The sequence below is a fragment of the Bos mutus genome, chromosome 6 (genome assembly GCF_027580195.1).
Source record: "Bos mutus isolate GX-2022 chromosome 6, NWIPB_WYAK_1.1, whole genome shotgun sequence".
Taxonomy (NCBI): Eukaryota; Metazoa; Chordata; class Mammalia; order Artiodactyla; family Bovidae; genus Bos; species Bos mutus.
In genome coordinates this window covers 28,268,451-28,295,700 of record NC_091622.1, presented here as the reverse complement: position 1 = coordinate 28,295,700, position 27,250 = coordinate 28,268,451, and positions in this window count along the sequence as shown.

Genomic DNA, 27,250 nt, shown 5'->3' with positions numbered 1-27,250 from the left:
TGGGATTTTGTTAAAATGCAGATGCTGAATCAGCAGTTCTGGCGTGGAACCCAAGCCTCTGCATCTACAATAATGCCCCCAGTGATATACTCGTCTTTGACCCATAGACCCTCTTTGAAGGCAAAGGGGTGTGTGGAGTATCACTATTGCTCACAAGAACAGCACGTTCACGTGGCCCATTTACCATAAACCAAGGACTTTAATTTGAAGTTAATTTCTCTAACAGTTTGCTCATATTTCTTGGAAATAAGCAACAAACATTTGAAGTATATATGAAAAGAAATAACTTACAATAATCCCCAAATCACTATGGCTTTTAAAATCAATTTTAACTGTAGGGTAGTATCATTTCCAAGATCAATGTGAAAACTCCTGGCCATGAGAATTCACCTCCTGTGCCTAGTTGGTGACTCAGAAATCACACGTGGAGTATAGGCAAGGTTACCTAGAGAATGTCTTCACTCATCTAAACCACTTAATAAATTCAATAGTCCAAGGACACTTAAAAAACAATATTGACTTAGAGCCCATTGGTAATTCTTGGGCCATGGCCAATTATACAGGAGAACCTGCTATAGAGGCATATTTGCACTGGCTTTGCTTTTAAACCTATTTTATTTACAACATAAATTGAAATTACTAGGCAGTAATAAGCTTTATCTTTTTAATTTCCTTCTTTTAAGTTCCCGTCATGATTTTGCTCTCTAAAAGCTTTCTCTTTGTTTGATTAATTAAGCAAATTTATACACCCATTTACAAGGCATTTCCCCAAGTGTTACTGGAAAAACTAAGCATACATTTAGCACTGTACATAAAGGAGGCTTGAATTATAAAGGTTCCATCTAAATGATACATAAAATTTCCCCTTTACAATTAATATGCACACTAAGAGAAGTGCAGCCAGCAGGTTAGCACCAGATGAAAGTGCTTTCACTGGATCCATCATTTTCTCAGTACCAATCTCGGACTGACTCTGCTCTTAGATAATTGAACAAAGCTCCTATTAGGTTTAACTTCATTAAATGACCTAAGTATTTCCACTTTGTCTCCAATCTGATGACAACTTGTATAAGAAAATGGAAAGAAAGTAAGGTAAATGCAGTTTGCTGCTGTTTAACTTCCTGAACAAAAGGAAAACACAGCTACTGGCAGCTTCTCTTCCCTGCCGGGAGCACTGTGTTATCAGAAAATACTTCCTTTGGTCTTTTAGACGGCCCTGATTTGGGCAGGTAATCTCAACCACTAAGATTGAGTGGTTAAGTGGTGTTTTGCAATACATGGGGAGAATTTTTCACTGACAAGGCAATGAGACAATAGTTACAAGTGAATTCGCCTTTATCCATTCATCTATTGATGGACATTTAGGTTGCTTCCATGTCTTGGCTATTGTGAAAAGCGTATATATACAATGGACTACTACTCAGCCATATAAAATAATGAAATAATACCATTTGCAGCAACATGGATGGGCCTAGAGATTACCATACTGTGAAGTAAGTCAGACAAAGACAAATATTATACGGTATCACTTACGTGTGGAATCTAAAAAAAATAGTATAAACGAACTGATTTACAAAACAGAAAGAGACTCATAGACATGGAAAACACTATGCTTATCAAAGTAGAAGTAGGGGAGGTATAAATTGGGAATGTCGGGTTAACAGATACACACTACCATATATAAACTAGATGAACAAAAAGGATTTAGTGCATTAGCACTGGGAACTATGTTCAACATCTTGTAAGAAAGTATAATGGAAAACAATACAAAAAATAATATGGATAAGTACATTTGGTCATTAGTTCAGTCACTCATTCGTGTCTGACTCTTTCATGACCCCATGGACTGTAGCCAACTAGGCTCCTCTGTCTGTGGAGTTTTCCAGGCAAGAATACTAGAATGGGTTGCCATTTTCTCCTCCAGGGGATCTTCCTGACCCAGGGATCTCTTGTCTCATGTGTCTCCTGTATTGGCAGGTGGATTCTTTACCACTGTACCACGTGGGAAGCCCCTATACATATTTATGCATAGCTGAATCAGTTTGCTGTATGCCTGAAATTAATGCAATATTGTAAATCATCTGCACATCAATACAAAAAAGAGAAAACAGTACAAACATTTAGGAAAAGAAAGGCACGATGTTATTATATAGAAGAAAAGATACATGAACCAAAAATTCATACAAATCTAGCTACCATTCCCTTTCTCTCTGGGAACAACTTCAACATACATAGAACCCCCTCTTGTTCCACAAGGATATAGTTAATCATGACAGAAGCAGTGACTGAACTCTCCATTCAGCATGTGGTTTTGTCTGAAAGAACTGAGCTGAAAATTAGATTTTAAGTTTCATCTACTCCACTTTTACAGACAAAACTAATGGACGTGGTCATAGGAATTGTGTTGGGACCTTACTTGTATGTAAGTTGAAACAGATAAACCATATATAAACACAATGCCTTGACATGCACTGAGGTGACTGATGGAAGTGGCTGACACAGAAAGTCTTGCAGCATTAGATAATCCATATACTTAGATAAGAAGGTAGCAAAGACACTCCAGAAAAAAAGGAACAACTTAGACAAACTGACCTGGCACAGCCTCTTGTCCCCAGGTCTGCCCAGGTGCTCTGGATGCCCAAACTATAGCCACTATTACCCCCGGCCCATTACCAACATCAGCACCACACTGCCACGTATACATGCACACTCTCTGATTGTGCCTTAACAAGAAATCTAAATGAGAAATTAAATATCTTCTTTTCAAAGTTAAGACACACTTTGGGAGGAAGAAGCAATTGCTCTTGCACTTACTGGAATAATTTTCTTCATTCAGGTGCTCACACTTCTAATATCAGAGATGGGTCATGTCCATTAGGTGAGAGTTTAGTTTAACAGGTAAGACAGATGCTATTAGAAAATCAAGAATGCCACAATGGAGCAGATATTAGAGGCCTGATATTGGAGATTCTCATAAACAATGCTTCTGATTTCAAAACTGTGCCTAAAACTTATCATGAGCAAGGGGATAAAGAATATACCTCTTATCCCTCCTCTCCTTTCTTTCTTCCATCCTCCTTCTCCCCTTGATCTCTCCTACCTTCTCCCCATAAGCCCCCTTTTTCTTTATCCCTGCTCCCCTTCCTCTGCCTGTCCTTTTTTTCCCTCTTCTCTCTCTCACTACAGGGATGAAGCAGTAAGTCAGAAAAAGGACTAAACGCTGAAAGCTATAGTTCTACTTATTTATGAATTCAATGGACTTCAACAGCCTGTGCTACACAACTAACAACTATGTAAAACGTTTCCATGGAAAATATTCTGATGCAAACAATCAACCTAGGTATATGCACATTTAGAATATAAGGCTTCCCAAAGCACAGAGGCAACACCAAGGCAATTCCTTACACTATCATGCTTAGGCCAAAAGCAAGATCCAGGTTTTGATATGTTATTGAGCTTACAGTTTGCTTGATATTCCCCTTAAAGAAAAAGAATGCAAGTACATAATTGGGCACTAATTGACTAGAGATGTCATCAAGAAAATTAGAGATACCAAGAGAATATTTCATGCAAAGATGGGCACAATAAAGGACAGAAATGGTATGCACCTAACAGAAGCAGAAGATATTAAGAAGAGGTGGCGAGAATACACAGAAGAACTATACAAAAAAGATTTTCACGACTGAGATAACCACAATGGTGTGATCACTCACATAGAGCCAGACATCCTGGAGTGTGAAGTCAGTGGGCCTTAGGAAGCATCACTATGAATAAAGCTACTGGAAGTGATGGAATTCCAGCTGAGCTATTTCAAATCCTAAAAGATGATGCTGTGAAAGTGCTGCATTCAATATGCCAGCAAATTTGGAAAACTCAGCAGTGGCCACAAGACTGGAAAAGGTCAGTTTTCATTCCAATCCCAAAGAAAGGCAATGCCAAAGAATGCTCAAACTACTGCACAATTGCACTCATCTCACATGCTAGCAAAGTAATGATGAAAATTCTCCAAGCCAGGCTTCATAGTACATGAACTGAGAACTTCCAGATGCTCAAGCTGGATTCAGAAAAGGCAGAGGAACCAGAGATCAAATTGCCAATATCCGCTGGATCATAGAAAAAGCAAAGGGATTCCAGAAAAACATCTACTTCTGTTTCATTGACTATTCTAAATCCTTTGTGTGGATCACAACAAACTGTGGAAAATTCTTAAAGAGATGAATTTACCAGACCACTTCACAGGCCTCCTGAGGAACCTCATGCAGGTCAAGAAACAACAGTTAGAACCAAACATGGAACAATGGACTGGTTCCAAATTGGGAAAGGAGTGCATCAAGGCTGTATATTGTCATCCTGCTTATTTAACTTATATGCAGAGTGCTTCATGCAAAATGCCAGGATGGATGAAGCACAAGCTGGAATCAAGATTGCCAGGAGAAATATCAATAACCTCAGATATGCAGATGACACCACCCTTATGGCAGAAAGTGAGTAAGAACTAAAGAGCCTCTTGATCAAAGTGAAAGAGGAGAGTGAAAAAGCTGGCTTAAAACTCAACATTTAAAATACTAAGATCATGGCATGCTGTCCCATCACTTTATGACAAATTGATGGGGAAACAATGGAAAACAGTGACAGACCTTATTTTCTTGGGCTCTAAAATCACTCGTGGATGGTGACTGAAGCCATGAAATTAAAACATGCTTGGTATTTGGAAGAAAAGATATATATGACAAACCTGAATAATGTTTTAAAAAGCAGAGATGTTGCTTTGCCGACAAAGGTCCATCTAGTCAAAGTTATGGTTTTTCCATTAGTCATGTTCGGATGTGAGAGTTCGACCATAAAGAAAGATGAGCACTGAAGAACTGAGGCTTTTGAACTGTGGTGTTGGAGAAGACTCTTGAGAGTCCCTTGGACTGCAAGGTGATCCAACCAGTCCATCCTAAAAGAAATCAGTCCTGAATATTCATTGGAAGGACTGATGCTGACGTTGAAACTCCAATACTTTGGCCACCTGATGTGAAGAACTGACTTGTTGGAAAAGACCCTGATGGTGGGAAAGAGTGAAGACGGGAGGAGAAGGGGATGACAGAGGATGAGATGGTTGGATGGTATCACCAACTCATGGAAATGAGTTTGAACAAGCTCTGGGAGTTGGTGATGGACAGGGAAGTATGGTGTGCTGGAGTCGGTAGGATTGCAAAGATTCAGACTCAACTGAGTGGCAGAACTGAATTGAACATAATTGGGTAACAAAGTGATGATTCCTACTGGAAAAAAAAAAAAAAAGAACTCACAACAAAATATTGAAGGTTTGTTTGTAGACTCAGGTCCTTTTTTGCTTCCAATTTTTTAGAGAACTTGTTATAAATGTTTTCATAAGAAGGTATCCTCATTGCAAGTTGGTTTTTCTTCCCCACCTAGAACACTGTGCATGTCCACAACTCTCAAAGGCCCTAAGAAGTAAGAGGCCCTTTCTTCAGAAACTTTAAAGAGTTTCTTTAGCTTTATGCTAAATCCATCTCTGCCTAACACACCCATATCCTTTCAAATAAATTAATTTTCTTTTAAGAGAAGGAAAAAATGGACAATTTTAAAAACAGGTTCTTTGATCATTTATTTTTGAGACTCTAAGAGCTTACATATGTACCAGTACTGGTTATTACTGTATGAATTTTTAAGGAAAAATTTTCCATCTTTTATATGCATCAATAAAAAGACTTAAAATAGTTAATATCATTTACATATCACTTTAATTATTTTCAATTAAGTACTTGTCTATTTTACATTCATTAGATTGTTTGCCATATTTGTCTATTCTAGTTATAGTTATCATTATAGTCTAAAAAAAGGCAAACGTGAAATGAAACCTATCAGTAATTAAGCATATATCCAGTTTGGTTGTGTTCCTTGATTTTTCTTTCATCAGGTAGTTTGAAAACTTAGGAGGGGGTGAACTAAACTGTTTATTTCCTTTAAAACCTTTCTAGCAACTCAAAACTACATTAGTAATTTGAAAAATAAAATCTCTAATATCACGTATCACATTTATTATATAGTGGCAAGTTTTTCACACTTCATCATTGAACCAAGAATTCTGTCATCTTGTGAAAAGATAGCAAAATTGCCTATACTGGTGAGATTTGTAAATTGGAGCTGAGTGTGAAGGTAACATGATGAGAAAAGCACATTAACCAACCCAGAGTTCAATACAAGATTAACACTTCAGCCTAGATGTGTGTGAAAGGTTGCTAACACAAACTGAAGATGCAAAATTTAAGACAAGGATTCGATTACTCAGTTACACAGTTAAACACAATTTCTAAAAACAAGAAGCATAACATGTCTTGCATCCGAATTAAAGACAATTTCATACATTTCAGAATAGAACTTATTCTAAACAAGATTCAGCTACTCTAGGAGCCTGGTATTTTTAATGCCTCTCCTTTAATAAAAAAAAGATTAGAGTTAAGCTGATGTTCAGAAAGTTAGATTAAAATTACAGCAGTGAGAGCACAGAGCCAGAACTCACCTTCATTACTAAGCACTCATGGAGCCTGCAGCTGAAGACAAACTCCCCTCAGTTATCTACATCCAAGTTATTGTAATGGCTCCCAACAGTAGGCTTTTCACTCATCTAGCACTCCCTTCTCTTCTTGAAAAAAAAAAAAATATATATATATATGTATATATTAATCAATATATATTTATCTTTCATTTTGCTACCTCCAAGCCCTGTTCTTCCAATCATCTCTTGGCATGTTTAATAATCATAAAATTAGTTGTAGGTGATACTCTTTCTTGTTTGCTACAGGTAGACACTGTGTTAGAAGCTTTATATTTATCATCTTGTTATATTTACCCAACACCTATATGATTTAAGTACTGCTTTTACCCAATTTTTCAGATGTAGAGGGTTATTTGACTCTTCTTTTGCCTTGTTCCAAATCTGTGCCTTTAAGAGGTTTCATCCTCTTCATTAACAAACATAATCCTTTCTCTCTTTCCTTACTTTTCCTAAGTTATCTACTCCCCTTTCTTTACCATAAAATAATGTGCCTTTAACTCTATCTATTCTTCAGTCTACCCATTTATTTCCTTTTTCCTTTCAGTGAAGAAAGATTTTTCTTTTTGGAACTGCCATCTATAGGACTTTCTGTCAGCAGTTGCAAACTCTGGTTAACTTTGACCCACTGAATCTGGTTCAGAGCCTGCTGACTTGCTGAAACTGCTCTGTAAAAGATCACAACCACCGCCAAGTCAAACTGTCCTTAGAACCTGACCGTTTGACTTCCATATAGCAAATAATAACTCAACTTTAACACAATATAAAAGTAGACTCTCCCAGGGTGAGTTTGATGTATGATGCACGGCACCCAAAGCTGATGCTTGGTGACAACCTGGAGGAATAGGGTGGAGAGGGAGATGGGAGGGGGGGTGAGGATGGAGGGGATACATGTATACCTATGGCTGATTCATATTAATGTATGGCAAAAACCATCACAATATTTTAAAGGAAATATCCACCAATTAAAATAAATAAATTAAAAAAGTAGACTCTGAAACTGGAAATGTCATAATTGCTTCCACTTCTCCACTCCTGTTATTAGCTATCTATTGCTGTATAACTAACTTAGTTGTCTAAAAGATGACATATTTATTATCTCATATTTTTCTGTGAACCAGGAGTCTGGGTATAGCAAAATTGGGCTCTTTTTTTAGGATGTTACGAAGTTATAAATAGGGTGTCATCTAGAATCTGCTGTCTCATTTAAGGCTCTATTAGAAGAGGGCCCAGTGAAAGCTTACTCAGGTTGTTATTGGCAGAATTCAGTTCCTTGAGTGTATAGGACCAAGGGCATGAGTTCCTTCCTACAATACCTTGAAACCTTAGGACTAATCACCAGTATCTGTTGAGAACCCCATAGAATTAATAATAATGTTATTATTTAACTAATATACAAAAATGATCATCACGACCCAGATAATCACGATGGTGTGATCACTGACCTAGAGCCAGACATCCTGGAATGTGAAGTCAAGTGGGCCTTAGGAAGCATCACTACGAACAAAGCTAGTGGAGGTGATGGAATTCCAGTTGAGCTTTTTCAAATCCTGAAAGATGATGCTCTGAAAGTGCTGCACTCAATATGCCAGCAAATTTGAAAAAATCAGCAGTGACTCCAGGACTGGAAAAGGTCAGTCTTCATTCCAATCCCAAAGAAAGACAATGCCAAAGAATGCTCAAACTACGACACAATTGCACTCATCTCACACGATAGCAAAGTAATGCTCAAAATTCTCCAAGCCAGGCTTCTACAGTACGTGAACCGTGAACTTTCAGATGTTCAAGGTGGATTTACGAAAGGCAGAGGAACCAGAGATAAAATTGTCAACATCCATCTGATTATCGAAAAAGCAAGAGAGTTCCAGAAGAACATCTACTTCTGTTTATTGACTATGCCAAAGCCTTTGACTGTGTGGATCACAATAAACTGTGGAAAATTCTTAAAGAGGTGGGAATACCTGACTCCCGAGAAACCTGTATGCAGGTCAAGAAGCAACAGTTAGAACCAGATATGGAACAATAGACTGGTTCCAAATTGGGAAAGGAATACATTAAGGCTGTGTATTGTCACCCTGCTTATTTAATTCATATGCAGAATACATCATGTGAAATGCTGGGAAGATAAAGCACAAGCTGGAATCAAGATTGCTGGGAGAAATATCAATAACCTCAGATCTGCAGATGACACCATCCTTATGGCAGAAAGCAACAAAGATCTAAAGAGCCTCTTGATCAAAGTGAAAGAGGAGAGTGAAAAAGTTGGCTTAAAACTCAACATTCAGAAAACTAAGATTATGGATCTGGTCCCATCACTTCATGGCAAATAGATGGGGAAAAATGGAAACAGTGAGAGACCTTATTTTTTTGGACTCCAAAATTCAGATGGTGACTGCAACCATGAAATTAAAAGACGCTTGCTCCTTGGAAGAAAAGCTATGACCAACCTAGACAGCATATTAAAAAGCAGACACATTACTTTGCCAACAAAGATCTGTCTAGTCAAAGCAATGGTTTTTCCAGTAGTCATGTATGGATATGAGAATTGGACTATAAAAAAGCTGAGCATCAAAATAAGAATTGATACTTTTGAAGTGTGTGTTGGAGAAGACTCTTGAGTCCCTTGTACAGGAAGGAGATCCAATCAGTCCATCCTAAAGGAAATCAGTCCTGAATATTCATTGGAAGGACTGATGCTAAAGCTGAAACTCCAATACTTTGGCCACCTGATATGAAGAATTGACTCATTGGAAAAGACCCTGATGCTGGGAAAGATTGAAGGTGGGAAGGAAAAGGGGACAACAGAGGAAGAGATGGTTGGATGGCATCATCAACTCAACAGACATGAGTCTGAGTGAACTCCGGGAGTTGATGATGGACAGGGAGGCCTGGCATGCTGCAGTCCATGGGGTTGCAAAGAATCGGGTACAACTGAGTGACTGAACTGACTCAATATTTATTGTGTATTTTGTATGTGCTAAGTGTAGCTCTAAATTCTTTCATGTTTTAGCTCATCACAAAAATCCTATGATGTAAATATTACTATTTACTCTATGTTACAGAAAAAAAAAAAAAGACACAAGAATAAATTAAGTGAATTCCCAAGTTCATATAGCTAATAAATAATGGAACCGAGACTCATGAAAATGCCTTTGAGATAAGAATTAGCACTTCTAATCACCCCACCATAATAGCTTTTTTATATAAATTATTCTTTTAAATCTGGAAAAGTGGAAGGAAGTCTTGTGAGAAAGTTAACGACGTTTAGGTTACCAGTGAAACTGGAATTCATTAAGCAAACATTCCATGTTTTTATTTTTTATTGCTCCTAAGCTTTTTAACATCTATAAAATCAGGCTAGTCATCAATGCTACTAAGTGCTGTCTTGCCCTTCACACATTTTAATATATCAATCTTGGGAAGATGGTTCAATCATGAATAGACCCCTACTTAAGATAAAATAAATGAGGTGCTGCTAAGTCACTTCAGTTGTGTCCGACTCTGTGCGACCCCATGGACAGCAACCCACCAGGCTCCCCCGTCCCTGGGATTCTCCAGGCAATAACACTGGAGTGGGTTGCCATTTCCTTCTCCAATGCATGAAAGTGAAAAGTGAAAGTGAAGTTGCTCAGTCATGTCCGACCCTCAGCGATCCCATGGACTGCAGCCTACAAGGCTCCTCCGTCCATGGGATTTTCCAGGCAAGAGTACTGGAGTGGGGTGCTATTGCAGTGAAGGGCAAACTATGAAAGGAGTCAGACTGAACATGGACTGGTGCTATTGTCATGAATATTCTTATTCAGATAGAAACATATATGCCTCCTTGGCTTCCTCCACTAAATAAGTTACTACAGTATTAAAGTAAGTGGTAAAATGACCACTGTCAGTTGATGTTCCATAAGTATTTCCTAATCTGTATCCAGTTATGGCCACATTTACCACAGACAAAGGTGCCCAGACACTTGAATAAACTGCTTTGAGACCAAGAGTGAGATACCAGGGTGGTAGGTTATTAATGTCACTTTACTTTGATCATTGAAGTTAGAGGAAAGTGGATTGAAATAGACAACTGATTCAAGGGTATGGCTCTTGTATGTACTACCTCGAATTGTCAACATTGAGTGAATATGTTCTGGAATCTAGAGCAGCTAGCATGCAATGCCCATAACTTTATAAACTTTGATTTCCTCATTCATAAAAAGGAAGTAGACAGTTACTTATTTCAAATTAAATATTAGCTTATTAAAAATTAGGTAAGTTAATTCTAGAATAAGGCCCAGATCCCAAGCGTGCTGGCAAAGAGTAAGACTTTAGTATATACTATTTATTAATATAGCCCTTGTAGTAATGTTATGAGAATTAAATCAGATTACATATAATATATATATACTGCTTTAGCTTGAAAAACTATACTTATTATAACAATATTATTTAATTGTTAAATATTATTATAATTACAATATAATAGCATGCTCTCATTAAGTGCAGAGAGGGCAATGGCAACCCACTCCAGTACTCTTGCCTGGAAAATCCCATGGATGGAGGAGCCTGGTAGGCTGCGGTCCATGGGGTCGTGCAGAGTTGGACAGGACTGAAGTGACTTAGCAGCAGCAGCAGCAGCGGCATTAAGTGCTTGCTTTTTGGCCAAATTATACACAACCTATCAAAGAAGTATTTCCCAGTGAGATCTTAGAAAATATCACATGTACTACTGAAAGTTTGATATAATTTCATTAAGATTGAGAAGTAAACTTAATGTTCATTATTGGATTTCTGCATGGACATGGGACACAAGAAGGACCTTCATGACAGCCAATCTTTCCTCTAGAAGCAGTTTCAAATCTACTTAAATAAAATCATGCTAAAATGTATAAATCATAAAATCAAATAAAATGTGAGGTCTCACATTGCCTATATTACTAGAACATTAGAGGTTTCAGGGATCAGTTCTGTAATCCAGATTCTTTAGGTTCTGCATGCTATTTTGCACAAAGTGGTAGGGGTTTTACACTGAAGTTAAACATCAGTCAGGATATTTTTTGACACCATTTAACAACAGAGACGGGCTTCCCTTTTGGTTCAGTGGTAAAGAACCTGCCTGACAATGCAGAAGATGTGGGTTCGATCCCTGGGTCAGGAGAAGGGATATGACATTCCTGGATCAGGATCCCCTGAAGAAGGAAATGACACTCAGTCCAGTATTCTTGCTTGGAAAATCCTATGGACAGAGGAGTATGGTGGGCTACAGTCCATGGGGTCACAAAAGTGTAGGACGTGACTTAAACAACAACTGAGGTAAATGGAGGAGGATATTCATCACCAATGGCATTATATTCATATTCTTAGTTGATGCTCTAATAAGTTTCATAATAGGAAATGAAGAAAATGGTTTCAATCTAGGGGAAAAAAATCAATAGCTGATGCTGCAAACGACAAAATGGCTGATCTTAATGATATTTCTATATAGCCAACCAGATAAGAGGGATACAAAAGCAAGAACACTACCATATACTTAGTAAGTTGATTGGTATTGTTTCATTATCCACTGAACTTTGAAAATCAATGATTAGTATCTTCTTGTATGTCAGGAATAAAACATGGACATATTCTCCAGCCTAGTCTCAGGCAAGTTTATCGAGCTCCCACTTAACCAAGGCAAGTTTCACCAAAAATGTTAAAAGCAACTGAGTGATTCCCTGTTATTCCTCTGATGAAGGATACAATGAGCTTAGGGATAAGTAGAAAGGAAGATAAAGAGAAGGACGGGCATGGATAAACCAAATCAACCCCTCTTTTTGTGTGTCAGAGTTGACCGAATATCAGTCTGATAAACACAGTTGGTTCCATAAATCCTCATAGTAGTTAAAGCATTTTATCACAGCTTATTAGACTGTGATAAAATGTATAGTTCAGTAGATGTCCTCATATATTCTGGAAATTACCAGCACCCATTTATATGGAACCTGTATTACTAGTTTTAATTAACTGAAATCATCTGCTTGAAATTATGCTCTCAATTTAGCTCACATTTCAATCTCCATAAATTCTTTCTCAGTGTTCTACTCTGAGGAATGCAAATGGGTCCTGTGCCAATCCCCAGGAATGTCTAATGGCATCAAGCAGTGGCATGATGTAGCGCATTCAGCAATACACAGAATGGGGAGGGGGTACTATACTAAAGTAGCCCTGTTATACTGATTTAACCTGAAAAACAAGCAAAATTTTCATTTACACTGAATTTACCACTTCTGGTTGGAAAATTAGTATTAATATTTGAATCAAAGATAGTTTACTTGACCTATGGAAATTATATCTTTTCCATATAGCATATAAAATTATATTTCCTTTTTTTTGGCCAGGCAGCTTATGGAATCTTCGTTCCCCAACCAAGGATCAAACCCGCATCCTGGGCAGTTAGAGCACAATCTTAACACTGGACCATGAGGAAATTCCCAATATTTGTTTTCTTTAATGGAATTATGGGTGAAATTGACAGTATTCTTCATAAAATACTAAATTTTTCTACAATATGGTATCTGATGCATTTATCTATATGAAAAGAAAATTATATATATATATATATATATAATATATATATATATTTGCCATATCAAAATTTTTTTACACTTTATTTCCTTTCTATCCCTTTTACTCAGAGAAGGCAATGGCATCTCATTCAAGTACTCTTGCCTGGAAAATTCCATGGACGGAGGAGCCTGGTGGGCTGCAGTCCATGGGGTCGCTAAGAGTCGGACACGACTGAATGACTTCACTTTCACTTTTCACTTTCATGCATTGGAGAAGGACATGGCAACCCACTCCAGTGTTCTTGCCTGGAGAATCCCAGGGATGGGGGAGCCTGGTGGGCTGCCGTCTCTGGGGTTGCACAGAGTCGGACACGACTGAAGCGACTTAGCAGCAGCAGCAGCAGCAGCAGCATCCCTTTTACTAAATCTAAAATGAAATGCTGTTGATAAATCTCAACATTTAAAATGTCACTACCTGAGAAAATAGATTAAGCATATCATTTTATATATGCAAATGATAATTATCAACTGTATTGTAAGTTAAATAATGCTTAGTATCAACCTAGATAGCATATTCAAAAGCAGAGACATTACCTTGCCAACAAAGGCTCGTCTAGTCAAGGCTATGGTTTTTCCTGTGGTCATGTATGGATGTGAGAGTTGGACTGTGAAGAAGGCTGAGGGCCGAAGAATTGATGCTTTTGAACTGTGGTGTTGGAGAAGACTCTTGAGAGTCCCTTGGACTGCAAGGAGATCCAACCAGTCCATTCTGAAGGAGATCAGTCCTGGGATTTCTTTGGAAGGAATGATGCTAAAGCTGAAACTCCAGTACTTTGGCCACCTCATGCGAAAAGTTGACTCATTGGAAAAGACTCTGATGCTGGGAGGGATTGAGGGCAAGCGGAGAAGGGGATGACAGAGGATGAGATGGCTGGATGGCATCACTGACTCGATGGTCGTGAGTCTCAGTGAACTCCAGGAGTTGGTGATGGACAGGGAGGCCTGGCATGCTGCGATTCATGGGGTCGCAAAGAGTCGGACACGACTGAGCGACTGATCTGATCTGATCTGATCCAGCTTTGAGAAGAGTAAACTAGGTGGGGTGAGACAGGATGTTAGAACGTTAAAAAAAAGTACTTTAAAATACTTGCTGAGTAAGGTTTATAAGTGGAGAAAAGGTAGTTATTTGCTTCTTTCTTTACTGTGACCTGTCTACCAGTTCTGCTCTGAAATGCACGTAAGGCTTTGCTGAGTTAATTTTACAAACAGACTAAGAGAGTCAGAGTTTGATGCAGTTTCATCTGACTTGTCTCTGCATGAATACTGTTTCCTCTTTGACTATCACCATTCCAAGAATAGTTCTCTGTAAACAGTAGGTGCTTAGTAAATATTGTTGGTTAACTATGCAATTAAACTGGTAGTACATATTCCTGTTTCTAATGCTTCTTGGCAATCAGACTAAAGGAATACAAAGAACTAATTTGCATCACATGGGTGAGCACAGAGAGTGTTTAATTCAGTCTAATGTTCTTTCCAAATGGTTCAATATTTCCTTGAATTGAGTCTCTTTCTATGATCAGGCAGAGTGAGTAAGATACTCTCTGGGAATAAAGTGCTCATCCATGTGATGAAAATTAACTCCTTCAGAGCACCAGGGAGTTAATGGTAAATTATTTCTTCTTTGGTACCAAAATGAATTAAATTGCCAATTAATCACTTCCCAGGGTGTGCCAAACTACAGGCTGCAGTTTTTGAAAACGTCTTGGGAAGAGAGTGTGCCTCTTCTCTTTAGTTTGCCATCTTGCTGAGTCTTACGAGTCTTTCCCCCTGCTTCGTGCTCTTTGCTTTCCCCTCATCTAGACCAAACTTGAAATGTGTGTGCAGAACGAAGGACATGAATAGCTTCTGGACAGACCAACTGGCCTGCAGCATCTGCTGGCTGTCTGGTCAACAGTATCCCCCCCTTGCCATGCTGACAGAGCCCTGCTTTTATTTCAATGTACAGAATGTTTCACTGTCAAAATCAGAGTTCTGGTGTTTGTTTTCTCAGGTAACCTGACTGCCTGAAGTGAGTCATGGTAGCCTCATTCCCCTTCTCAGGGTGTAGTTTAGGTGTGGATATATGACCCAGTGTGATCTCTGGGGTGTGAGGAGAAGTCTGCTGGGGTAGTGCTTGGTACAGATTCCTGACAAAGTAGGACACAGAAAGAAGCAACCTTTCTTCTGCCATGTGGTGTCTGGACCTCCAACAACTATAGCCATCTTGGCGACAAGACAGCAGAGAGGCGCAGGATGAGACTAAGGCTGAGGGCAATGGGATACAGCTGTGGAAGGAACTGTGTCCCTGAAAAGGTCATTGAGGCCTCTGATGGTGCTGGGCCCTGCGTCTCAACCTTAACTCCAAATAAGTGAGAGGAATAAATCTCTGGCACACTATGCAACAAAATATTCCTTATTGCTTACATCAGTTGAGACAGAGTTGTCTGCTAATTGAAGACTAATGAAATGCCTCCTTTGAACCTATTTTACACCATCAGAAATAAATATTTATTTTTATAGGATCTGGGAAGGTCTCTAAAATTATCTGTTCTTGTCAAATAAGATCCCTAAACAGAGACTAGGTCTTGGTCACAGACATTGAGAAGTTAGTTTTTACAATTCTACACTCCCTCAACAGACAAAGTAGAAAAATTCTGTTTATTATTAATTATTTAAATATTTCTGAGTAAAGCCCAAATTTACTCCTTTTAAATCTACAATAATATCCTTTTTTATTTCTAGTGCTTTGAAATATTTACTGGGAGAACAGAAGGTCCCCATTTCTAGGTGGAAACTTTTTAATTGCAATGCATAGCCAATATTTTGACTAGGCTTTACTATAAGAGCAGAACTACTGTGTACAGAGAATCTGCCTTTGAATGGTGACCCCAAGAACAAATGCAAACTGAATTTGTTGGAATTAGATAAAAGAGAAATAAAAATAAAATGGAATACTTTGGGATAAAAACACATACTTTTGTAAATAAACTTAACAGGAACAGAGATAGGATATAAAAGAATAAATATATAAATGGAGGCTTATTCACAGAAGCTATTTTATATTTCAATAGCACCTGAAGAAATAATATGTACTCTGAATTGTTATATAAAGATCACAAATCAATTTTTAGATAAGTGGTCCTACAGCTAAATATCAAGAAAGAGTAATACATATCATAATGACATTTCAGATGGGAGAAAAGCATATTTCATAGTCCTAAAAATAGTAAAGCATATTCATTTGAACATCTGGTCACTTCAGATGGAAAATCTAAAGGTTTGCCGTTTATGTTATTATATTAAAAGTCAGAGACAAGTACTGGTTGGGAACAAAGGCTCACTTATGTGCTTTTTCACAGCATTAGAGTGAAATTAATTAGTATTAGCTGACACTCATGAATATTGTTAGTTTGCAATAATGTCAACTGAACAGCCCTATAGAGTGCTCACTATAATCCTGATAACCTTGACTACAAAACAGAATGGCATTCACATCTTATTTTCATTTATCTGTAAAAAAAATTAATAATAATGATATGTTCTTTCCTTAAAATAAAACTATCTTATCTTTCATTGCTCCTAACTGTGTGAAATACAGTTATAGTTGAAGGAGAATTTGCATAACACTTTGAAGGGCTTAATAGCTATAATAATTTTAATCTACCATGGAATGTTTATAATATACAAAAAGATGAATTCTTTATTGTGAGAGGGGATTATTTAAGGCATATCATCTAATCAAGAAGATAATGGTAATACATGGGTAGATGACACACAAGGGTTTATATTTTGCAAATCAGTTGGAGATTTTCCTGTAATGATTTGGCCAATGAGTCTCTTTGGAAAGGAGCTGCTTGGAAAATGAGGTTCTTTTTAAATGATTTATCTTAAAACTGGCTTGTTGTTTTCAGTGAGATATCTTCTCTAGACTTTGGAATTTTGACTCACATTGTATGAAAGGATCCCTATAGAGAATATTGCTTTCTCTTATTACCCTGCTTTTGATCTGACAGTATGATTCCTTCGCCCCAGAGTTCTAGATAGGGACAAAGACAGTGCAGAGCTCTCTGGTGTAATCTGTATAACATCACTCTTCCAGGAAATGTCAAATGGCGAATTTAGTCATTTGATATTAATTATAATAATTAATCAAATCATTTTTGAGGGAAAAACTAATTTCCTTTTCGATAATTTTTATATTTTTTCTGACTATCTTCCCTCCACATCTAACTGCTTAAGAACTAAAGCCTTGTGTTGGCATATGGAACTGTTTATCAGTTAATGTTACCTTTCTGTTGGTTAGTTAGATTCTTTATATATGAAATTAATATAGCAAGAATATAAAGTAGAATTATCACTATGATCAAATGAGGTGGTATATATGAAAGTGATTATACTTATAGATATGTATATATGCTGTAGTAAGTAATCAGTAAAATACTTTTAAAATGATGCAGTATTCCTAAATTTTTGATAAATCAACTCTGTTTACTCATTTAAAATGAGTTCCTTCAATTTCCAGCATCAGTATGAATGATAGTATCTTTTCCATTCTATGCCTTAGAACATTTTGAAGGAACTAATGAATGAATAATTACATATAAGCATATACCTGTATACATAAATGCTATATACTTTTATTTTTGCTTTAAATAAAAGAGTAGCTTTTAAAAAAATTAAAAAGTTATTTAAATGTCCTCAACTATTTTTCCCTATGGCTCCACCCACAAAAGATTTCAAGGATATTGTGTACTGATTTTAGAAGTTATCAAATTTTGTGAGAAACTGTATTTTCAGTGTGTAAGTAAATGCCAAGTCAGAATTTTATATTGTACATGTGAGATGCTGACATGATCATTTACCAACACGTGAAAGTGTGCAGAATCCAATGCCAGAGAATGTACAAGGCATATGCCGTACATGAAAAATAATGTTGCATGTAGCTCATACATTTAACAAATGATTCATAAAAAAAGTATTCTCGTAAGTCTGAGAAGGCACAAGTTTTCTATCTAATGCAATAAAAGTTTATACTTTAGTAGGATAAGTTTAATGGACTTTTATATGAATTTTATCTCTTTTTCCTTTTCCTTTTGCTTATTTAGATGCATTATTACATATTTATGGAGACCTTGATTCCTTCTAGAGATAATGTTTTAGACATTTTTAATACCACATCTAGTTAAGACTTTAAATGCTCTGGCATAAGAAGTCCCAAATCTACTTGCTATAGACCTTGCAGATAGATCACTGCTGTTTCTTTTGGTCACTCGTATTTGGCAGCACTGAGACAAATATCATAAAAGGAAGCTCCGTGTAGTGCACTATTCATTTCAACGAATGAATTATATGTTTATTTGCAATGAAGGTCTCCTTGGTTTCCTGTCCTGGACTATGATGATTCTGCAAGACAGCAGCTGCATTTCACCGGAGATAAGGTCTCATTTCTAAAGAGGATTAAAGTGGCTTCTGAAAATGTGACTTGTAAAGATATCATAGGAGAAACACCATGTGCAAATAAAGTTACATAAGAAATATAATGTTGCTGTTATTGTTTAGTCGCTCAGTTGTGTCCAACTCTTTAGTGACCACGTGGACCGTAGCCCCCCAGGTTCCTCTGACCATGGGATTTCCCAGGCACAAATACTTGGAATGGGTTGCCATTTCCTTCTCCAGGGGATATTTCTGACCCAGGGATCAAACTGCTTGGCAGGTGAATTCTTTACCACTGAGCCACCTGGGAAGCCCAAGGAATATAATAACTTTAGTAAATAAGCTAATTTATTGCATGAAATAATACCTGCCCTATAATTTATACAACCTGCACATGCATTTAAACATGATGATGTGATGTTTTTGTACAAATAATTCATTTTTCCACATGCATTGCATATGACTTAAAAGTTATCTCAAATACTTGCTTGTCTTGTTGTACTGTTCCCATTACCTTGAACAGTGCTGGTTCAAGAAGATCCCTTAGAGAAGGGAATGGCTACCCACTCCAGTATTCTTGCTTGGAAAATCCCATAGACAGAGGAGCCTGGAGGGCTATAGTCCATGGGGTCGCAAAGCGTGGGACCCAACTAAGCAACTTTCACTTTCATTGATAATATTTTAATTTTCATTTTAGAAGTATAGTACATTTATCTAATAACTATAAATGTACATTTTCATATTCTACCTTTAATGACAGTAAGAACGTCACTGTCAAGGGGCATTCCTAAAGTTACCTCACACTAAACATGCCCAGAACCATTCTAGGGCTAGAGAGGAGTTTGTCATTAGGACCCAAACAGACTCTAAAGTCTCACAGACTTGAATATGTCTGACTGCCTTTCTCTACCCTTTGGTACTTGATGAAAAGAAAAAAAGAAAAGCAGCTACAATGAGCATATCTAAGAACAAAGTCAGGTATCTGTCACCATTATGTTCTCCACAATCCTATATGAGAACATCTGGAAACTAAAAACCATGATCTTTGATACATAAAATTTATTTCCACTTGTGTGTCTCACATGGGCCATGCTTTGGACTAAGAAGACAACCAATGAGAATTTTAATAAACTAGAGAAAACACTAAAATCCCTTTATTACAATCCTTGGAAGAATGCACAATAGATTATTTTTAACTGCCCTATAAAATAAAGCCTCTGCCTTAATTGTATATTCTCAGTTATTTTATAAGCACTCTCAACTAGGCACGGTGTTAGTTGCTGGGTATCTGTTAGCAAAGAAAAAGATTATAATGTTCCTTATAGACATTATAATCCATTGTAGAGGAACTGGAATCATACAGTAAACAAACTGATAAGTAATTTTTTTATCAGTTGTCAACTTCTTCTCTGGAATAAATGAATTTCTTATCATATCCTATTACTTAAGTGATCTAGTTCAAAGAATCTTATGCATTTTTTCTTTTTTGCAAGATGTGTCAACTCATAAAATTGTACCATGCAGTATCAACAATTGTGGAATCAGGTCAGCTTAACACAATATCTAATGAAACCATTTTATCTACTTCTGGTTCCTCAAACAAATGGACTCCCTCTAAAATTCTTCCAGAATATGAAAGACTATGGATAAACTCAATGTCCCGCTAATCTTCAGTTCAAGCTTTAATAGTATTGATCATTAGGGATTCTCATTTTAGTACAGTTAACCTGTATCAAAAGGCAGAGGGGAAATAGTCTTAGCAGAATGTAGTAGCAGATCACAGAATAAGATGCTGTAGCAATATCAATGAAGTTATAACATTTGTCCAGGAGAAATCTGTCAAGGAAGGAGAATGCAATGAATTATAGGCCAAGAGTGTGGCTTTTGATCATCTCTAAAGTGTTTTGAGGAGAGCAGAAGTATTCATCAGGACTGACTTCAGGGAAATGTACTTGCAGTATTCCATAGAATGAGTGATCTCAAATACTCTATGTTATCTTTTAAAAAGCAGTTAACAACCCAATACTCTCAAGCTCCTGAATATTGATCTATCATTTGCCTCCTTACATTCTATATGTGTGCTTCCCAGGAGGCACAGGTGGTAAAGAATCCACCTGTCAATGCAGGAGACATAAGAAACTTGGTCCCTAGGTTGGGAAGATCCCCTGAAGGAGGGCATGACAACCTACTGTAGTATTCTTGCCTAAAGAATCCCATGGACAGAAGAGCCTGGTAGGCTACAGTCCATAGGGTCACAAAGAAGCGGACATGACTGAAGTAACTTAGCATGCACACATTCTATATTAGTACAACTCATGTCTGAGCCAAGCCATATGATTTCCACATAATCTCCTCAATCTTATTTATTCTTTAAATCAATATGGTGTGGTAGTTAGTTGTTTGGTAGTGTCCAACTCTTGCGACCCCAGGCTCTCCTATCCATGGGATTTTCTAGCCAAGAATACTGGAGTGGGGTTCCATGCCCTCCTCCACTGGATCTTCCTGAGCCAAGGATTGAAACTGCATCTCTGGTGTCTCCTGATTTTGAGTCTATAAATCAGTATAATTATAGACTCAGAATGGTCAGGCACCATAATATTCATGGGTTTATCCATTAATTTTGTCAACAGCTATTTATTGACTGCCTAGTGCATGTCATGCTACTATTCTAGCATGACATTTACACCCTGGGGTGTAAAAGTGAACAAAGTAGGCTGAAATCCCTGCCCTTATTAAGCATACATTTTCATGGGGAGAGAAAAATCAATTGACAAAAAAAATGTGTAAATTATACAGCATACTGAAAACAATGATTAGTGTAATTTGGAAAAATTAAGTGGGGAAGCTGAATATGGAAGCCAGAGTAACTAGAGATATGGAATTATCATTTTAAATGGGGAAGACGATATTTAGAAAAGTCTTCACTGAGAAGATAAAAATACTTATAATAAAAGGACTAAAATGGGGTTGTATTTAACCCTCCTAGTACCCATGCACTTATACCTGAATATGATCACTTAACACTTTCAAATGAATCATTTGATGGATACCACATTTCTACTCTCCTGCCATTAGGAATCAGAAAGGCAGACATTTTCTTCTTTTAAAATGACATCATTGAACTATCAAAAATCAGAATGCTTCTTAAGCAGCCAAACAAGCTGGATGTGATTCTCAGAGACCATCAGTTACATGGCAGCTAGGCTAAAACTAAATTTGCATTTGGCATCATCTAACTTTACTTGAGCCACAGTAAATAATTCCATCAAGAGTCCCTGAGGAGTACATTTTGCAGCTCACAAACTCAAAAGGAGGCAGCACTACACCCAGTCATATATTCTAGAGAAGCCAGTTGAGATTCTACCTCTTCCAAAAATGATCTCAGCCAGAGCCTTCCCAAGCTACATGGTGCGGATCTTCGTGGGACTAAATCCTGGTGAGCAGATAAACAGCATGCTTGCTCTCTTGTCTATGGCAGATTTTACTAACAGGTCATGACAGTTTTGCCACAGAATACTGAAACTACCTCAAAATTCTCAAGTTAGACTTCTGGGAAGTACCAGTTTAGCTGAGATGGCCTTTAGGATAAAGCAAACAGTCTTTAGTTGATAGAGAGTCAAAGCTCTTTCAAAACAGATTCTACCAATTGCTCCCCCACTGTTTTCTTCCATGTGGACAGGGGATGACCCTCCAAGTGGGCAAGAATATAATTCAACTCCTTAATTTCCATAACAGAATGTAACCTTGCTGCCAGACCATCTGGTATCTTTTCAATTATCAACATAGATTTGTGTGTGCCAGGTACTTGCCTGAGAGGTCTGTTTCAAAATAACTATTATTTAGCTCTAGGCAAAATATGGCTGAGGCAAAAGCTTATCATTAATAGTGGTCTAAGGGACAGGGTACCTTTAGGTAGGTTCAAGTTATAGCACTAGAAACAATGTACTTGGGCTTACTTCTTAGCAATGCTTTGTTGCAATTGATTCTCTTGTCAGTTTTCAGTATTACCAATATATATCTAACTGATGACACTTTCTGCGTTTTCTTCAGATATTAAAGACATTGTTATTTAATATCCTTTGCATGTGATACATTATTACTAAGGTCATAAACAAGAAAATGCTTATTTTTCCTGAAAGCTGATTCTTTTCTTTTAGAATGACTAGAAGCCATATGATTTCAGTTTGCTTCCTATGTTGGAAGCCACAATTTCAAACCTAAATGTAAAGCTGCAACAAAAGCTTCATCATATTTATAATTTAGTTCTCACCTTTCCTGCTGGCTACTTGTCTAATTTTATTCTGACCTTTCAAAACTACTGTGTGAGGAATATCAGTTTTATTTCAGACATCTTCAATATACATAGAAGTAGGCACATGTGTATTAAAAATTTAAAAATCCATTCAAACTTTGTTGTGTGGATACTATTGTAATGAATACATATACTCCACTTCACTCTCTTGTCTGGGCTACTGTAGCGACCATCCAGCAGTTAAGCCAGCTCACAGCTCTGTACTCAGTGGGGGTTTCCCTCGATGTCAGGATAGGAGCAACCCTGGCTCTGTCCTCCCTATAGGAGAACTTGTAGTCAACAGATAGGCTGCCGCAAGGACATAAAGGCTCTGCCATTCATTTCATTTGAAGTGACTGAAGAGCTATTCTAGTGCCAGCGCTCCACATGCAATCGGATGAGGCCTCACTTGCAACTGCATTGTAGATCAGATTTCCCTGCTCTATCTTGTCCCTTGAGGTAGATCACTTAAGAATGAAAAGGTTCAAGTATTAGTTGTTCATTTGTGTCCAACTCTTTGCAACCCCATGGACTGTAGCCCACCAGGCGCCTCTGTTCTTGGAATTTTCCAGGCAAGAATACTGGAGTGATTCTCCAGGGGAGTGATCTTCTCCAGGGGATCTTTCCTACCCAGGGATCAAACTTCTGTCTCCATCATTGCAGCCAGATTCTTTACTATCTGGTCATTTCCTACTGCAGGGGATCTTCTCAACCCAGGAATCAAACCCATGTCTCTTGCTTCTCCTGCATTGGTAGGTGAATTCTTTACCACTAGCACCACCTAGGAAGCCCTCACTCCACTTCACTCTTGCCTGGGTTACTGTAGCGGACCCAGTACCAGCTGTTACTGGTCACCGGTAGCAGTTACCAGTTCACAGCTCTGTACTCAGGGGGGTTGCCCTTGATAATGAGGGAAACACATTTATCTCTAGATAAACATGTACACAACTCATTATCTCAGATTGTGTTTACAGGAAACCCAATGTGAGTTACCATCTGAGTTTCATTTGCTTTTTCTTTTATTTGTGTTGTTTTTGTTTAGACAGGAAGACTATTTCCTAGGCAATGAAAGTCTAAATACAATATTGATGAATTAATTCAGATGGTGAATGTTATTACTGTTCTAGTTCAACATGTTCTTTTACCAAATAGTAGAGTGGGTCTGTTAAATGAGCTTAACCTAACTATTATGCATACTTTCTATCAATTATTTCAAAGCAATTTTTCCAAAGCAATTTTTCAAGGTTTGTATAAGATGTAAGCAGATATTAGGAATCATTTTACTCATTTTGTTTGTTTCGGTTAAGGCGTTCAAAACCAAACTATGGGATCTCTATGACTGGCTGCTGAATGTGGGAAGACGGTGTATAGCTACTATAAATTTCTTTTTTTTTAATTAAATGTATTTATTTTAATTGGAGGCTAATTACTTTTCAATATTGTATTGGTTTTGCCATACATTGACATGAATCTGCCATGGGTGTACATGCGTTCCCCATCCTGAACACCCCTCCCACTTCCCTCCCCATCTTAAAAGTAAAAACAGATGATTTTCTGAACACACATAACATTCATCTACTAATAAAATGTACATATCATAGCATTATATTAATCTTCGAGGCAGGAAGTGATTGTAAATTTAAGAAATTACACTCCTGTTTACATTTTTAGTCCCAAAGCAATCTTTAAAGTGACAACTTGCCATTAGTTAATGTTTACAATTGATGAGTAAAATTATTTCCTAAATGGACTTCATATGTTTTAGTAAAATGTGGTATAGGCACATTTATTTTAAATGAACAATGTATTCATAACAGCAGATATTATGCTATTTCTACCATTCACTTTGAGAAAAAAAATTAAAGAATATAATTTTGGATCTTTGAGTTTAAAGATGTTACATATTTTTTCAGTTACAAGTACACAAATCATTTGCTAAGGGTTTATACATCAATTTTTCAAATTTCTTTTACACCCTTGAAAATATTCTTGACAAATATATTCACTAGTTGGGCAAAATTGGTCAAAATCCTACATTCTTTCAGTCAAGAAATAATCACTGAAATGAAGTTGAAGATGATTTATATTTATTCACTATACATGTCAGGTGGCTGACAACTTCTATATGCCTCTGAATACAATGCAATACATTTAAACAATTATATTTAATTTCCTCTATTTATATTAGTCAACTAATGGATGTCTCTTATAAAAACAATAAGGGTTTCCCTAGTGGCTCAGCTGGTAAAGAATTTGCCTGCAATGCCAGAGACCTGGGTTCGATCCCTGGGTTGGGAAGGTCCCTGGAGAAGGGAACAGCTTCCCACTCCAGTATTCTGGCCTGGAGAAATCCATGGACTGTATAGTTCATAGGGTCAGAAAGAGTTGGACAGGACCGAGCAACTTTCACTTTGCATTTTATATAAACAATAGCAAATAAAGATAAACAATATTTACCTATAAAACTATACTGAAATGGAATTATATTAAGCATAATTTTAAAACTTTTCATGGTGAAATGCTTCACATATATATAAAGGAAATATTGTTAATATTTTGCTCCATTACTTTTAGATATTTTTTATACATTGTATAAAACACACATAATTGAAGCTTTTGTTTGTAGCTTTTCCTATTTCTAGTCTTTCCTTTCCTCCCCAGTGTTAATCACCATTCTAAAAATTGTGTCTACTTTTGTCCATGTTTACTATGTAGTATGTGTCTGCAAATGATATGCAGTGTTGCTTTGCATAATTTTAAGCTTTATATAAGTGCTTTCACATTGCAGGCATTGTTATGCAACCTGTTTTTCTTTTGTCTTTTAGTATTTTTTATTTATTCCTTTCTCATAAAAATATTTTTATTTTGTATTGTGGTGTAGCTCATTAACAACATTGTGATAGATTCAGGTGGACAGTGAAGGGACTCAGCCATACATATACATGTATCCATTTTCTTCCAAAACCCACTCCCATCTAGACTGCCACATAATATTGAGCAGAGTTTCATATGCTATATAGTACATCCATGTTGGTTATCCTTGTTAGTTTTAAATATGGATTTATTCCTTTTAATTTATGTAATACCTAGGACATTTAGGGAGAAGGCAATGGCACCCCACTCCAGTACTCTTGCCTGGAAAATCCCATGGATGGAGGATCCTGGAAGGCTGCGGTCCATGGGGTCGCTGGGGGCCGGACACGACTGAGCGCCTTCACTTTCACTTTTCACTTTTATGCATTGGAGAAGGAAATGGCAACCTACTCCAGTGTTCTTGCCTGGAGAATCCCAGGGACGGTGGAGCCTGGTGGGCTGCCGTCTATGGGGTCGCACAGAGTCAGACACGACTGAAGCGACATAGCAGCAGCAGTAGGACATTTAACCTCCATTGTGTTCCTTTGTATAAATATGGTATCTAGATGGCTCGGTGGTAAACAATCAACCTGCCAATGCAAGGAGACAGAGGAGATGCTGGTTCCATCCCTGGGTCAGAAAGATCCCCAGGAGGAGGAAATGGCAACTCTCGTCAGTATTCTTGCCTGGAGAATTCTATGGACACAGAAGCCTGGTGGGCTACCGTGCATGGGGTCACAAAGAAGAAGTTGGATGCAACTGAGCATGCGTGCATTATATTATTTTATGCATGTGTGCTCAATAGTGTCCAACTCTTCTTTGTGACCCCTTGGACTGTAGCTGGCCAGGCTTCTACGTCCATGGGATTCTCCAGGCAAGAATACGAAAGTGAGTTGCCATTTCCTCCTCCCGGGGATCTTGCCGACCCAGGGATAGAACCAGCGTCTCATGTGTCTCCTACGTTGCAGGCAGATTCTTTACTGCTGAGCCATCGGGTGCAACTTTTTAATTGTTCTCCTAGCATAATTTTGATTTTTTTTTGTTATTATTGTTTGAGTATGTATATTTAACAAATAAGATCATCCTTATATATAGTATATATGTGCAAAAGTTTATCTTATAAATGTTCGACGTATACCTAGAAGTGCCATTGTGAAGTGAAGTGAAGTGAAGCGAAGTGAACTCGCTCAGTCGTGTCCAACTCTTTGCAACCCCCTGGACTGTAGCCAACCAGGCTCCTCTGTCCATGGGATTCTCCAGGCAAGAGTACTGGAGTGGGTTGCCATTTCCTTCTCCAGGGGATCTTCCCAACCCAGGGATTGAACCCTGGTCTCCCGTATGGCAGGCAGATGCTTTATCCTCTGAGTCACCAGGGAATTCCCACCATTGTGAAAGATGGTGCCAATTTCTTAGATAAAGTTAAAAACCAGGTTATTTTTATATTTACACACCCAAATTAAGATAGAAAACTACTGGTTTCTTAACACTTGTTTCTCTGAGGATTTCAAACCTACACATTTCATAGTCTTCTATTTCTTTTTT